We start from the raw sequence: 17169 nt of genomic DNA, 5'->3' as shown, positions 1-17169 counted from the left end.
ACCTATTTCGAGGTTGTTATCGAATTCAAGCCATTTAAATGAACCGGCGGAATCTCTCTTTTCAAGCGATCGTTCAAAAGTGTTTCTTTTGAGTGGGCCCTAACCCACAGGTCTTTCCCAGGATCTTACCTGACTCTTCTTATTTTCCCGGAGCTATCCTCAATTTTTTTTTCAAAGATTGACGTAAGAATGTTTTGTCATCAGTCACATGTCTTTCTCCAAGGTCTTTCAAATTATTTTCATCGTTGGTTCAACCTTTCCAATTCTAATTCCGGAGTGCCTCTACAATTATTGGTGGTGTTTCTCACCGTCATTCTCGGATTTTGAAGACCGAAGAAGAGTTGTTCCCTTGAATCTTGTTTCGATCTATCAAAGATTCCTGGTTCTAGCTTCATGATATCCTCTCATAATTGTTTTCAATTGTGACAATTCTTTTCACCCATCCGGAGCAATTCAGGAGTCTTTTCAGTTTGATTTCACGGAGCCCATCATCTCAGAACATTTATTCATTCTCAGCTTTCAACTATTGTCCTCCATATCTTACCAGTGCATCATTCAAATATTCTCTAATCGGTTCATGTTCTATTCGTTTCACCTGTATCTAAATTCCCTCAAGCACCTTCGTTCATTTCATAATTCTTCCCGGTGTTTTCCTTATCTTTTCTTCATTCATTTCCAATTCTTACGGTGTTCGTTCAAGATTTCTCTTCCTTCTTTTCATATCAATTCATTCGTTGTTTCAATCCTACCGGTGGTTTGTTGAAGACTTTATCAAGTTGGCGCTATATCTATCTTAATCCTTTTCAACGAGAATAAGTAGTATGCAAAATCCGTTGCTTGTCATCAATTTAAATTGGTGAAGGATAAGCATAATGTAATTCTTATTCTTGTTTCATTGAGTAAATTGAAGTCCTGCTTTCCAGAGTGGTTCATCTTATCAATTCCTGATTTCAATTGTTTCATATTTTCTTTTCCCAGAGTTCCAACCATTTTCAATTATTTCACCATGGAGATTCATCTAAATCGGTACAAGGATTCACCTTGTGTTTTCCATTTCTTTTTCCTTCCGTTTGATCATTCTTTTGTTTAACGGAGTTCTTCATGAAGGTTCTACATGAGGGTTCTGCAAGGATTTAATTCCTTTTCGAAGTGTTCATTGAGATTCTTTTCAGAGGAGCTCAAGCATTCTTCATCTTGTAATCCGGAGTGTAATTTTTTCTTACGTATCATTGGAGGTGGCATTATGTCATTCTTGATAACATGAGCTCATGTTTCATGATTCACATGTTGTTAAGAATGAGATATTTTAAATCCATCAATCTCTTCATTGGAATTATCTTGGGTTATATTTCACCTAAAGACTTCCCTAAGGACTGTTGCTATCTATGGTGCTCATAAATGACCCAAGTTCTTCATTTATCCTCCAGTGAAATAAGTTTCTTGTTCCCTTGTTGATATCAATCCAATCAAATCTTTTTCATGAGTGGCAAGTTGTCACCTCATAATTTTGAGATGTCTCCTAATAGTCCATATCAAGCTTATCCTTTTCGTTGCTGGTTTTCCAACAACTCCGTTCGACCCTTCTCCTAAGGATACCTTCTCAAGCTCTTTTGTGGCAGAAGTTGGCCTTTTCTTCTCCATTCTTTTATTTTGATTATCTATCTTCTATCCTTTCATTCCGGAGGCATTGTGTTGTTGCTCTCTTCAATCCTTCTTCTTGTTCTGGTTAGGACCTTGTTCTTTTCATGCCTATCCATTTAACCGGAGTGTTGTGCCCTTTTGCTCAAGTTCTTTTCGTCTTATCAAGCCTTGCATCTCTTTTCAACAAGAGTGCTGTCTAAGATCTTTCTTACCCCTTGTTCCATTCATTCAATAGTTCTGGAGGCTGTATGTTGTGATTTCATCAAGTGTCTTCTCATCTTATCAAGTTCTTATTCAATTACTTTTCTTTTCAATCGGAGTGCTGCCCGAAGTTGTTCTTCATTGTTCCTCTTTCCTAACGGAGTGTTTTCAACTTCATTCATCTTCATTACATTATTTCTTTCAATTTGTTCAACTTCTCAAGGTTCTTTGGTTTCACTCGTTGGTCAAAGAAGCAACTTAGTTTTACCTCTTCTCTTTCTCTTCCGTTTTCCCTCCGGTGCCATTCTAGATCTCGGGACGAGATCCTCTCGTAGTGGTGGAGTGTTGTGACGCCCCGAGACCGATGTGCCAGGTGTCTTCCTGTTATTCGCTATTGTTGCCATGTCATTTGCTTGCGTGCTGCATCTTTTCATGTCATCATGTGCATTGCATCATCATGTTTTCAAAACCTACATCCGTCCGGGTTCCCCTAGGTTCGTCCGTTGTACATTCTGAGTCCAACCACACTTGCACGCGCCCGCGCCATGTCCGAAATAGTATTATATAAGTGGTCGGAAAATGTTCTCGGACTGGGTTGAAATTTGGCGTGCGGTCTTATTATAGTGTAGATAGACCGCCTGTCAAGTTTCCTCGCATTCGGAGTTTGTTTGACGCCCCAACGATTAACTATAGCGACAATATAGTCAATCAAACGTCGGACGTTTTCGGTCTTCGGAAACCGCTGATGGGTCTCTCTCTCTCTCTTCTCTTCTCTCAGATCAAGACCGTCTTTTCAGTCTACCTACCGTCAGGCCCTACCTAACCTCTCTCATCAGTCCGCGGACCTCCTCCCGCGCACGTCCGAAAGCTGTCCCGGACCCGATTCGGGCAGTCATCACCGTTGGAACCGGATCATCCCCTAATGTCTACAAAACATCTCCGTTTTGTTAATTGGGACTTCCTAGCCTATTTATCCGCGACCGTCCGATTACGATTGGAGGGACGAGGTAGCCCCTAAGCCTAGTCCACCTGCTATATATTCACCGGACCAAACTTTAGCCCAACCCTAAAATCTAGGAAGTTTGTCCCTGCCGCTGCCGCACTCATCTCCCACCTCGGGATCTTCCTCGATCCAAAACGCCCCCAACCAGCGCCTCACCCGATCTCCCTCGATCTCCTCGCCAGCCCACCACCGAAGCCTGCAGCTTCCTCCTCCTCCCACCTGCTCGTGCTTGAGGGGCTTGCCTCGGGTGCCATCACAAGCAGCAGCAACCATCGGAGGTCCCAGCACCTGCTCCCTTTTCTTCACTCGCTGTACCTGCCGAAGCTGCTCTACCTCCTTCCTTTCTCTCGTTCTTCTTCTTCACTGTCGTTTCTCTCTCCCTCCCTCACGCTTCGCTCTCTCTCTCTCAAGAGATCTCTCGTCTCTCTCGCCTCACCCTCTCTGTCTCTCTGTATAGGGAACCAGTGGGAGATGCCATGGCTGCTTGCGGAAGCTCTGTCGTCGCGGGATCAAGTTCCTACGGCTTCGACTGCCCGGATCCGTGTCTTCGCCGCCCTTGCCCGTTCCGGCCGGATCCCGCCGGCTGGACCCCGTCCCCGGCCACCGGTGCCCTCGCCGAAGACCACCGACGATCCACCGTGCCAAGTCATCCTGTGGCCGCTCCCCTGTATCCCCGCGTTGAATGACAGGAGCAGCTACGCCGACTGCCTGCCTCGATTGAAGTCCCAGCACCTCCGCAAGCTGCTCCGTTGTGCCGTCTCCGGCCCCTGCTCGCCGGAGCCGTGCCTTCCCCCAATGCCCTCGATCCCGCGCCGGCCATCGACCTCGCTGGCAACAATGAACCAGGGCGGCCATGCCCCTGCTTCAAACGATCGAGCACAGCCACGCTCACTGTGTGTTGACCACGCCCTAGCCCAGATCCGCCGGCCCAAGAGGCCCATGGGTGAGCAGCACCCCCTCCAGCACTTTGTGCCTGTTGGGCCAGTTCAACTTTCGGCCCGTTATGTTTTTTTTCAGTTCAGGAGGATTTCCCAAATATCCCAGAGAGAGCACTTTTGCAGAAAAGACCCTCATGTTCATACATTTAATAACTCACAAACTATGCATCACATGGAAAAACTTTATATATGAAACTTGCTTAGAATTTCATCTAGTTTAATAATATCCAACTTTCATCTATGTTTGAAATGTTTAAAATGTTGTCTGATTAAATTTGCTCCTATGTCATGTTAAAATGCTTTAATTCATAACTAAATAACCGTAACTCAGAATTTAATAAACTTTATATGTAAATGGGGTGGAAAAATGCCTAGTTTAACATGGTGCACTTTTCTTGCATGTTTAATAACTCTAAAATTGTGTTTAGGGAAGATCAGTAACAAACCTAATATATGCATATGGGGATTTACCGGAATTGTTGTTCGTTGCTTCTGGCCTCATTTAAACTTGACTAGATAGGTAGTTTTACTTTGCTTCTCCCTCTTGCCATGTTAATCAACATTTATTATTGTCGGGTACATAAATGAGACCAACTAAATAACCTGAATGTGGTGTTTCATCAATATGCAACGGAGTTGCATATTGATCTCCACTTAATTTGTAGTGTTGTTTGTGCACTTTGCTTTGCCATGCACATTTAAACCGGACATGCATCATACTTGATTGTGCATCATGCCATGTTATGTGATGGTTGTTTATTATGTTGTTTGCTTCTTTCCGGTGTTGCTTCTTCGGGTTGGTTCCAATAACGTCGTGTTTGTGAGGATCCGTTCGACTATGTATATTTGTCTTCTTCATGAACTCGTTCTTCTTCCTTGCTGGATCTTAGGCAAGATGACCATACCCTCGAAATCACTTCTATCTTTGCTTGCTAGTTGCTCACTCTTTTGCTATGCCTATGCCGTGATACCTACCATTTGTTTATCATACCTCCCATATTATTAAGCCAAGCCTCTAATCCACCTTGTCCTAGCAAACCATTGCTTGGCTATGTTACCGCTTTGCTCAGCCCCTTTTATAGCGTTGCTAGTTCCAGGTGAAGATTGGAGTTTGTTCCTTGTTGGAACATGGATATTTTGTTGGGATATCACAATATCTCTTAGTTAATTAATGCATCTATATACTTGGTAAAGGGTGGAAGGCTCGGCCTTATGCCTGGTGTTTTGTTCCACTCTTGCCGCCCTAGTTTTCCGTCATATCGGTGTTATGTTCTAGGATTTTGCGTTCCTTACACGGTTGGGTTATAATGGGAACCCCTTGATAGTTCACTTTGAATAAAACTCCTCCAGCAAGGCCCAACCTTGGTTTTACCATTCGCCACCTAGCCTGTTTTCCCTTGGGTTAGGCCAGCCCAAAGGTCATCTTTATTTTAACCCCCCCCCCCCCCAGGCCAGTGCTTGTCTAAGTGTTGGTCCGAAACAGAGCCACTTGCGGCGCCACCTCGGGGAAACTTGAGGGCTGGTTTTAGCTGTACATAGTGTTCATCCGGTGTTGCCCTGAGAACGAGATATGTGCAGCTCCTATCAGGAATTCGGTGCATCGGGCGGTCTTGCTGGACTTGTTTTACCATTGTCGAGGATGTATTGTAACTGGGATGCCGAGTTTGATCGGATTGTCTTGGGAGAAGGAATATCATTCGTTGACCGTGAGAGCTTGTGATGGGCTAAGTTGGGACACCCCTGCAGGGATTTGAACTTTCGAAAGCCGTGCCCGCGGTTATGGGCATATAGGAATTTGTTAACGTCCGGTTGTAGAAAACCTGAAGTTGACCTTAATTAAAATGCATCAACCGCATGTGTAACCGTGATGGTCTCTTCTCGGCGGAGTCCGGGAAGTGAACACGGTGTTGGAGTTATGTTTGACATAGGTTGTTCTAGGATCACTTCTTGATCATAGTTTCTCGAACGTGCTTTGCCTTCTCTTCTCGCTCTCATTTGCGTATGTTAGCCATCATATATGCTAGTCGCTTGCTGACGCTCCACCTCATACCTTTTACCCTACCTATAAGCTTAAATAGTCTTGATCGCGAGGGTGTGAGATTGCTGAGTCCCCATGACTCACAGATACTTCAAAACCCAGTTTGCAGGTGCCGATGATATCATGCAGGTGACTTAACCGAGCTCAAGGAGGAGTTCGATGAAGATCGTGTTCGTTATGTTATTCCATTTCCAGTTGATCAGTAGTGGAGACCAGTTGGGACGATCGGGGATCTGTGTAGCATTTGGGGTAGTCTTCTTTTATTTTGGTTCCATAGTTGGACCTTGAGTGTATTTGGATGAATGTAATGTTATATTCATGTATTGTGTGAAGTGGCGAGTGTCAACCAACTATGTATCTTTTCCATTATGTATTACATGGGTAGTGTGAAGATTGCCTCACTTGCGACATTGCTTTCAATGCGGTTATTCCTCTAAGTCATGCTTCGACATGTGGGTGATATAGCCGCGTCGAGCGCGTTACAGAAGGCAAGCACAAACTGGGATACAGATCGAAAGAGGCGCAGGCCTCCTGCCTGGGATCCTCCTAAATTACTCCTGGTCGTCGTCAGCGGGCTGCACGTAGTAGTAGGCACCTCCCGAGTAGTAGTAGTCGTCGTCGACGGTGGCGTCTGTCTCCTGGGATCCAACGTTTGGTCGCAGCAATCGGGTATAGTAAGGGGGAAAAGGGGGAGTAAAGCAACCGCAAGTACTCATCCAAAGTACTCGCAAGCAAGGAGCTACACTACATATGTATGCATTGGTATCAAATGGAGTAAGGGTATCATATGTGGACTGAACTGCAGAATGCCGGAATAAGGGGGGATAGCTAGGCCTTTCGAAGACTACACTTCTGGTAACCTCCATCTTGCAGCAGGAGAAGAGAGTAGAAGGTAAGTTCACCAAGTAACATCGCATAGCATAATCCGAACCGATGATCCTTTCCTCGTCGCCCTGTTAGAGAGCGACCACTGGGTTGTATCTGGCACTTGGAAGGGTGTGTTTTATTAAGTATCCGGTTCTAGTTGTCATAAGGTCAAGGTACAACTCCAAGTCGTCCTATTACCGAAGATCACGGCTATTTGAATAGATTAACTTCCCTGCAGGGGTGCACCACATAACCCAACACGCTCGATCCCATTTGGCCGGACACACTTTCCTGGGTCATGCCCGGCCTCGGAAGATCAACACGTCGCAGCCCTACCTAGGCACAACAGAGAGGTCAGCACGCCGGTCTAAATCCTATGGCGCAGGGGTCTGGGCCCATCGCCCATTGCACACCTACACGTTGCGAGGGTGGCCGGAAGCAGACCTAGCCTAGCAGGCGTTCCAGTCCAATCCGGCGCGCGCTGCTCAGTCGCTGACATCACAAAGGCTTCGGCTGATACCACGACGTCGAGTGCCCATAACTGTCCCCGCGTAGATGGTTAGTGCGTATAGGCTAGTGGCCAGACTCAGATCAAATACCAAGATCTCGTTAAACATGTTATCTTGAAATAACCGCGAACGCCGACCAGAGCCAGGCCCACCTCTCTCCTAGGTGGTCTCGACCTGCCCTGTCGCTTCGCCACAAAGATCCACACAGAGGGCCATTGGGACAAAGGTCCTTTCAGCCCCCAATCCATGAATCACTCGCGGGTGCTCCACGAGCCGACCCGACTTTAGTCACCACATGTATCATGCATAAAGTATATGGTATATACCCGTGATCACCTCCCGAGTGATCACGGCCCGATAGTATAGCATGGTAGATGGACAAGAATGTAGGGCCACTGATGATAAACTAGCATCCTATACTAAGCATTAGGATTGCAAGTAAAGGTAACAACATTAGTAGCAAGGACAGGCTATGCATCAGGATAGGATTAATGGAAAGCAGTAACATGCTACACTACTCTAATGCAAGCAGTATTGTAACACCCTCGATGCGACTATAGCTCCCACGTGTCGAGGCACGACTTAGAGACATAATCGCATTGAAGGCATATGTCGCAAGTTAGGCAATCTTCACAACATCCCATGTAATATAAATAATAAAGGGGATAACATAGTTGGCTTACACTCGCCACGTCAATCAAGTACATAAATAACATTACATCATCCAAACACTCATGGCTCGACTACAACCCCAAAATAAAAGAGAACCCAACTTGCGACAACGGTCCCGTTCACCCCCAACTGGGCACCACTACTGATCATCGGGAAAGGAAACATAGTAACGTTGAGAGTCTTCGTCGAACTCCCACTTGAGCTCATACGCGTCTCCTGGAGCGGAATCATCAGGCCCTGCATCTGGTGTAATAGTAATCTGTGAGCCACAGGGACTCAGCAATCTCGCACCCTCGCGATCAAGACTATTTAAGCTTATAGGTAAGGCAAGGTAAATATAGTGGAGCTGCAGCAAGCGACTAGCAAGTATGGTGGCTAACTTATTCGCAAAAGAGAGCGAGAAGAGGAGGCAAAGCGCGAGCGAGAAACTAGAGAGCAACCTGCGCAAACATTACTCCAACACCGTGTCCACTTCCCGGACTCCGCCGAGAAGAGGCCATCACGGTAACACACTCAGTTGATTCATTTTAATTAAGTTAAGGTTCAAGTTATCTACAACCGGACATTAACAAATTCCCATCTGCCCATAACCGCGGGCACGGCTTTCGAAAGTTCAATCCCTGCAGGGGAGTCCCAACTTAGCCCATGACAAGCTCTCACGGTCAACGAAGGAATAGACCTCCTCCCAAGACGTTCCGATCAGACTCGGTATCTCGGTAATTCAAGACACTTCGACAGGTTAAAACAAGACCAGCAACACCGCCCGAATGTGCCGACAAATCCCGATAGGAGCTGCACATATCTCTTTCTCAGGGCACACTCAGATGAGCCAGACGTCGGGTAGGCCAGCCCAGAGTTGCCCCTGGTAGCCCCGGACATCGCTCGGTTGGACCAACACTCAGAGGAGCACTGGCCCGGGGGGGGGTTAAAATAAGATGACCCTTGAGTCTGCAGAACCCAAGGGAAAGAAAAGGCTAGGTGGCGAATGGTAAGACCAATGTTGGGCATTGCTGGAAAAGCTTTAATCAAGGCGAACTATCAAGGGGTTCCCATTATAACCCAACCGCGTAAGGAACGCAAAATCCGGGAACATAACACCGATATGACGGAAACTAGGGCGGCAAGAGTGGAACAAAACACTAGGCGAGAGGCCGAGCCTTCCACCCTTTACCAAGTATATAGATGCATTAAGATAACATAGCAATATAATGATATCCCAACAAGTAAATAAATGTTCCAACAAGGAACGGCCTCCAATCTTCACCTGCAACTAGCAACGCTATAAGAGGGGCTGAGCAAAGCGGTAACATAGCCAATCAACGGTTTGCTAGGACATGGTGGGTTAGAGGTTTGACATGGCAATTTGGGAGGCTTGAAAGCAAGTGGTAGGCATCGTAGCAATGGCATAGCAAAAGAGCGAGCAAACTAGCATAGCAAAGATAGTAGTGATTTCGAGGGTATGATCATCTTGCCTGCACAGTTGTCAGAGTTGACTGGATCCTCGAAAGCAAACTCAACGGGCTCCTCGTTAGCGAACTCGTCTCCCGGCTCTACCCAAACAAGACAAACAAGCAACAAGGACACAATCAACCACGTGCAAACTCAAACAACACAATGCAAAGATGATATGCTATGCGGGATGCGATGCGGGATGCAAAATGCAAGATATGACAGGAAATGCATGAACCTGGCCTCAACTTGGAATTCCAAGTGTGCCACTGGAAAGATGAGATGAAATCGCTTGAAAACGATATAAAGAACGCCGGAATCGGAGTTACGGTTTGGAAATGGCAAGCGATTCAAAAATGACACCGGTCTGCGATTTACAGCAAGTAGGCATCTAAATGCAATGAAATGAACATGCTACAGCACCCAAACATGACAACTAAATACATGGCAGGGATGCACACAAGATGCTTAACAAAAGTCTAGCACTCAGCTACGGCCAATTCATCCATTAACAGGTTCAAACAAGCATGGCAAAAATGCATATGACAAACAGATCTCAGACTTAGTGAAATCAACACTTGTCTGGAATTTCAGATCAGGTAGCCCTCTTCGGAGCGACAAAACTACATGCTACAGGACATGAACATGGCAAAGTAAAGCATGGCATGGAGATACTCAAAGAGCTTAACAAAAGTCCCTTAGTGACCTTGAGCCAAAAGGGATCAGAAAATACAATTGCAAGCATGTGAACATAGCAAAAACATAATCAGTTTTCAGACTTAGTGAAAACTGACACATGCTGAAATATAACTCAAGTAGGCATGTTTACGAGCTCCATGCACTCACTACAGTACAAGTCATGGCAAGAAAAGAATACATACATCAAGAAGGAACAAAATGCAAGCTAGACAGGGCAAGAACTATAGCATAGCATGCACGGATCAACTACAATATCACCGACAGAATAGCAAACAAGTTGACAATCTGCCCAGATTCACAATGTAGCAAAAGTAGAGCTCGATTGACTCAAGATAGGGTGCTCCATAATTGCAAACAAAGACATGGATGGATAGAGCACTACAATATTAACAAAACTCCCTTATTGATCATCCTCAAAAGAGGCACGGATCACTAGGAAACAACAAGAACATATGGCATCATGAGATAAACAGCTCCAGGACTTAGTGAAATTGCCAAGTCCTTGAAAACAGAATTAGCAAGTGCACCACTTTGCAAGCTAGCACTAGACACCACACACATCCTAAAAATACATGGGTTGCACCTCTGGAAAGATGACAAAACCCTTAACAAAACGTATGTAGAACTCACGGGCATATCATGCACACAATAATCATGGCAAAAATGACAAAAGTGCTAAACAGAGTAGCAGATCTGACAATTAACTCAAGTAGCCCTCTTCTAACAGCATTTCGGGCATCAAGATGAGCTCAAATGAAAATGGTGCTATGAAATGAAATGATGTACTCTCTGAGATGAACATTTTGATATGCTATATGCATGAATTGGAGCTACAGATGCAAAGTTACGGAGCCGCGAACATGTGCACATGGACTGAAATTTCAAGGATTTAGGAAAAAAAAGAACCTCCCAGATCTGGATCTAGGGTTTCACGGCACGCAACCCGAGGCGGACGGATCTCCACCGGAGTTCGTCGCCGGAGGTGACCGGAGCGGGGGGAGGAGGCTGGGACGGTGGAGAGGAGGCGAGGCCGAGGCACGACCGGGGCGGCGCGGCGGCCGGCGACCGCGGGCGGCCCGGGCGGCGAGCGGCCGGGCAGCGGGCGGCGGCGGGGAGCGGCCGGGTGGCGGGCGGCGGCGAGCGGCGTGGAGGCGGCGGCGAGCTTCGGCCGGGCGGCCGCGGGCGCGCGGAGGCGAGGCGAGGGAGCGGGGAGGCGGCGCGGGCCCGGGAGGGCCTCCCGCGGGCCGGGCGGGCCGCTGCTGCTGGGGCGCTGGTGGTGCCACGTGTCGCCCTTCCAGTGGCTGCGGGCGGCGGCGCGGCGTGTCCGGCGCCGGCAGACAATGTCTGGCGCGCGCGATGTGTGGATTTAGGGTTTCGGGGAGAGGGGATCCGGGATATTTCGAGGGGGACCTATTTATAGGCATAGAGGGAGCTAGGGGAGTCCAAATGAGGTGCGGTTTTCGGCCACGCGATCGTGATCGAACGCTCTAGATGATGGAGCAGAGTTAGGTGGGTTTTGGGCCAAATTGGAGGGGTGTTGGGCTGCAACACACACGAGGCCTTTTCGGTCCCTCGGTTAACCGTTGGAGTATCAAACGAAGTCCAAATGATACGAAACTTGACAGGCGGTCTACCGGTAATAAACTAAGGCCGCTTGGCAAGTCTCGGTCCAATCCGGAAATGTTTAATCCCCACACACGAAAGAAAGCTAGAAATGGCCACCGGAGGAGAACGAAGCGCCGGAATGCAAAACGGACAACGGGGAAAATGCTCGAATGCATGAGATGAACACGTATGCAAATGCAATGCACATGATGACATGATATGAGATGCATGACAACGACAACAACACACGGAGACAAAAACCCGAACCCGAGGAAATAAATATAACTTAACGCCGGAAACGGCAAGAGTTGGAGTACAAATTGGGAAAGTTACATCCGGGGTGTTACAACACTCCACCACTACGAAAGGATCTCGTCCCGAGATCTAGGACTGAAAGAACGCCGGGTACTCAGAACGGAGGTGATCCTCGCGTTCCCAGGTAGCTTCACGGTCGGAATGGTGTGACCACTTGACTTTGAGAAATTTGATTGACTTGTTGCGAGTCTTGCGTTCAGTCTCTTCAAGAATAGCAACTGGGTGCTCACGATAAGAGAGATCTTCTTGGAGCTCAATGTCCTCGAAGTTGACGGTGCGGTCAGGAGTCTTGAAGCACTTTCGAAGCTGAGAGACATGGAACACGTCATGAACATTTGCAAAGTTTGAAGGAAGCTCGAGTTGATAGGCGAGGTCGCCTCTCTTGCTGACAATCTTGAAAGGTCCCACGTATCTAGGGGCAAGCTTCCCTTTGATACCGAAGCGACGAGTACCTTTCATAGGAGAGACACGGAGGTAAACATGATCTCCGATCTCGAAAGCCAAATCACGGTGCTTACTATCATAGTAGCTCTTCTGGCGGGATTGGGCTGCTTTGAGGTTATCACGAATGACTTTGCACATTTCTTCTGCCTCTGTGATTAAGTCATTACCCAAAAGCTGACGTTCACCGGTTTCAGACCAGTTGAGAGGGGTACGGCACTTCCTGCCATACAGAATTTCAAATGGGGCCTTGCCCGAACTTGCTTGAAAACTGTTGTTGTAGGAGAATTCAGCATAAGGAAGACAATCCTCCCACTTCATGCCGAAGGAGATCACACAAGCCCTGAGCATATCTTCAAGAATCTGGTTGACACGCTCGACTTGACCGCTAGTTTGAGGATGGAAAGCTGTGCTGAAGCGGATGTTGGTGCCCATGGCCTTCTGAAAAGAATCCCAAAACTTCGAGGTAAAGATGCTGCCACGGTCTGAAGAGATCACTTGAGGAATACCGTGCAGAGAGACAATACGAGAGGTATAGAGTTCCGCCAATTGAGCTGCAGTGATCGACTCTTTGATAGGCAGAAAGTGAGCCACTTTGGTGAGTTTGTCGATGACAACGAATATAGCATCATTGCCACGCTTGGACTTTGGAAACCCAGTCACGAAGTCCATTTCAATGTGGTCAAACTTCCATTCTGGAATGGCAAGAGGTTGGAGGAGACCAGCTGGCCTTTGGTGTTCTGCCTTCACTCTTCTGCAGACATCACATTCATTCACGAATTGAGCAATCTCGCGCTTCATTCGAGTCCACCAATAAGCTTGCTTGAGGTCCTGATACATCTTCGTGCTCCCAGGGTGGATGGAGAGGAGAGAATTGTGAGCCTCGTTCATGATCACTTTACGGAGGTCACCTTTGGGTACAACAATACGATCCTCGAAGAAGAGAGTGTCCTTGTCATCAAGGCGGTAGCACTTGTACTTGGACTGACTCTTGGCAATCCCAATCTTCACCTTTTTCACCATAGCATCAAGAAGCTGGGCTTGGCGAATCTGGTCTTCCAAGGTAGGAGAGACTTGAAGGTTGGCGAGGAAACCTTGAGGAACAACTTGCAGATTAAGTTTGCGGAAAGCTTCACAAAGCTCGGGTTGATAAGGCTTGAGAATCAGACTGTTGCAGTAAGCTTTCCTGCTCAAAGCGTCAGCAATCACATTGGCCTTGCCTGGAGTATACTCAATACTCGGATTATACTCTTGAATCATTTCGACCCATCGAGTTTGCCTGAGGTTGAGATTAGGCTGAGTGAAGATGTACTTGAGACTCTTGTGATCAGTGAAAATGTCCACTTTTCTTCCCAATAGAAGATGTCTCCAAGTCAAAAGAGCATGCACAACTGCCGCCAACTCGAGATCATGAGTGGGGTAGTTCTTCTCATTAGGCTTCAACTGGCGAGATGTATAAGCAACAACTTTCTTCTCTTGCATCAATACTGCGCCAAGACCTTGGAGAGAGGCATCACAAAAGACCTCGTACGGCTTGGATTCATCAGGCGGAGTCAGAACTGGAGCAGTGATCAATTTCTCTTTCAAAGTGTTGAAAGCAATGTCACACTCCGGAGACCAAACGTACTTGACGTGCTTCTGAAGAAGATTTGAGAGAGGCTTCGCGATCTTAGAAAAGTTTTCAACGAATCTTCGGCAATAGCTTGCGAGACCGAGGAAGCTACGGAGTTGCTTCACGTTCTGAGGAGGTTCCCAATTCACAATTGCAGACACCTTCTCAGGATTCACGGCAATGCCCTTGGCAGAGATGATATGACCAAGATAAAGAACCTCATCGAGCCAAAATTCACACTTGGAGAACTTGGCGTAGAACTGATGTTCCCTGAGCTTATCAAGAACCAAACGCAAGTGCTTGGCATGATCTTCCTTGTTCTTCGAGAAAACCAGAATGTCGTCGAGATAGACCAAAACGAAGTCATTGGTGTAGGCGTTGAAGATGAAGTTCATCATGCGAGAGAACGTCGGAGGAGCGTTGGCGAGACCAAAAGACATGACAGTGTATTCATATGAACCAAAGCTTGTCCTGAAAGCCGTCTTGGGAATATCTTGCTCACGGAATGCGAATCTGGTGATAACCCATGCGGAGATCAAGCTTGGAGAATACTTGGGCACCTTTGAGTTGTTCGAAGAGCTCATTGATGTTGGGAAGTGGATATTTGTTCTTGATGGTCTTCTTGTTCACTGGACGGTAATCAACACAAAGTCGGTCCGTTCCATCCTTCTTCTTCACAAAAAGAACACCACAACCCCACGGAGAAGAACTAGGCCGGATGAGACCCATTTTCTCTTGAATATCGAGTTGCTTCTTCAGCTCCTTCAACTCTTCAGGTCCGAGCTTGTAAGGACGTTTGCACACAGGTTCCGTGCCAGGCTCAAGATCAATAACGAATTCAACTGGCCGGTGCGGAGGCATTCCTGGAAGCTCTTCTGGAAAGACGTCTTGATATTCGCAAACGACTGGAATTTGCGAGATAGCATCCAATTCACCCTTCTCATTGAGAGAAAACAGACGGATGGTATCGTCACGAGCGGCAAAGACAATTACATCCTCAGACGAATGAGTCAATTGAATCTGCCTGGCAGCACAATCAAGATGTGCCTTGTGCTTAGAAAGCCAATCCATTCCGAGAATAAGATCAATATCCGAGTTACCAAGAACCACCGGAGAAGAGAGAAACTTGTAATCGCCCAAAGTGATAGAAACATCTGGGGCAATAGCGCTTGCATTCATGAATTTACCCGGAGAAACAACAGATAACTGTCTAGGCAAATCTTGTAAAGGCAACTCATGCTTAGAAACAAATGGCCTCGAGATGAAACAATGCGATGCACCCGTGTCAAAAAGAACTTTTGCAGGAATATCATTAACAGGAAGGTTACCCATGATCACATCTGGTGATTCCTCTGCCTGAGCTGCATTCAGCAAGTTGACCTTGGCGGACTTGGGGTTATGCTTGACCACAGCTGTACTTGCCGATCTGACAGGAGGAGGAGGAGGAAGACGCCTCTGGTTGAAACACTTGTTGGCATAGTGACCCTTCTGTTGGCACTTGTTGCACGTGACCTCTGAAAGCGGACGGTGATACGGAGCACTCGATCTTGGAGCTTGAGACGAAGTCTTGTTCTGAAAGCCAGGGTTGGGTGGGTGGGAAGAACCACTGCCACCTTTGCTCTTCTGCTGATACGGCTGACGGAACGGAGGAGGAGGAAGCCAATACTTCTGCTGCTTGGCCACTTGAGTAGAGGAAGAAGGAGTAACATCTCTGACTCGCTTCTTGGAAGCATCACACCTCAACTGAGCAGCCTCTTGCTTCAGTGCCATGTTGTAGAACTCATCGTATCTCAAGGGCTCAAAGAGAACAAGAGCTAGCTGAATTTCTTCTCTGAGACCACCCCTGAACTGATATATCATGCTCTTCTCATCAGGGACGTCCTGCTTGGCAAAGCGGGCGAGCTTCTGGAACAACTTGTTGTAGTCATAGACAGACAAAGAGCCTTGCTTCAGATTGCGGAATTCCTCACGCTTGCTTTCAACCACGCTCTGAGGAATATGATGAGCTCGGAAATCTCGACGGAAATCATCCCAAGTGATAACACGTCCACCTCTGGAGTCCTTGTACTGCTGGAACCATTCTGCAGCTTGATCTTTGAGTTGGAAGGAAGCGAACTTAACAAAGTCCTCAGGCCTGACGTTACTGCACTCGAAATGCTTGCACAGATCCACAAGCCAATCGTCAGCATCGGTTGCCTCAACACAATTGCTGAAAGTCTTTGGCCCGTTAGCAAGGAACTGGTTGAGTGTAGCAAAGTGACTCTGATTGCTGCCTTGATTCCCTTGGTTGCCTTGATTGCGCTCTTGAAGAATTTGCATGATCAACTGTGTGTTTGCATTGGTTGCGGCCATCACAGCTTGCCATGCCTCCGGAGGAGGTGGAGGTGGTGGCGGATCAGGATTCGGAGTCGTGCGCGTTGGAGGAGCCATCCTGAAGAGGTTGACCACCATTAGCACATTGATAGACAAATATTGAAGCTGAATCCAACGGAATGAAAATTGCAACATATAGTCTTCACATCCGAACAAAATGAACGAATGCATTCCTCTTGAAATGGTCACATATCCATAAATTGAGAAGCCACGTAGAATTAAGGTAGAGAAATAAATCAACAAGGTACGGATCAAGAACGAATAATCGGTAAGAAATCCCAATCTCAAACCAATATCCGTGGAAGAAGAACTAGAGCTACTAGAATTCCCACCTATGAAACTCCCGAACCTTTCCGGTTATGCAATCAGGTGTTGGGGATACAGGGGAAGCATAATATCTCACCCAAACTAGCAAATCCTACATCCAGCTGTATCCATCCTTCAACACATAACCAAGAAACCTTCGGAAACCATCTACCTCAACCTTCGAAAAGCATCCGTTATACAAGTTATGGCGATACTCCCGAACTCCCGCCCCAGTACTGGGTGGCGTCGAGGTTATCTCACCAACGAACTGCATAAAAGAGATTTTCGATGTCGGCGTACTAAACTCAGGTATTCCAGAACTGCAACGATAAAATTATGATGACAACACCTCAGAGCTCAACTCCCCGGGACACTTCCACTAAACCCCTGACAGGAGGCACCAAGACAATGTTCTCATCATAAAACCATCGGAACGATTCCAAGATACCCGCGTGATCCTAAATTTTTTTAGTGAAATTTGAGAAGAGAAAGTCAAAACT

The sequence above is a fragment of the Triticum aestivum genome, chromosome 4A (assembly GCF_018294505.1).
Source record: "Triticum aestivum cultivar Chinese Spring chromosome 4A, IWGSC CS RefSeq v2.1, whole genome shotgun sequence".
Taxonomy (NCBI): Eukaryota; Viridiplantae; Streptophyta; class Magnoliopsida; order Poales; family Poaceae; genus Triticum; species Triticum aestivum.
Note: the sequence above shows the minus strand (reverse complement) of the source record.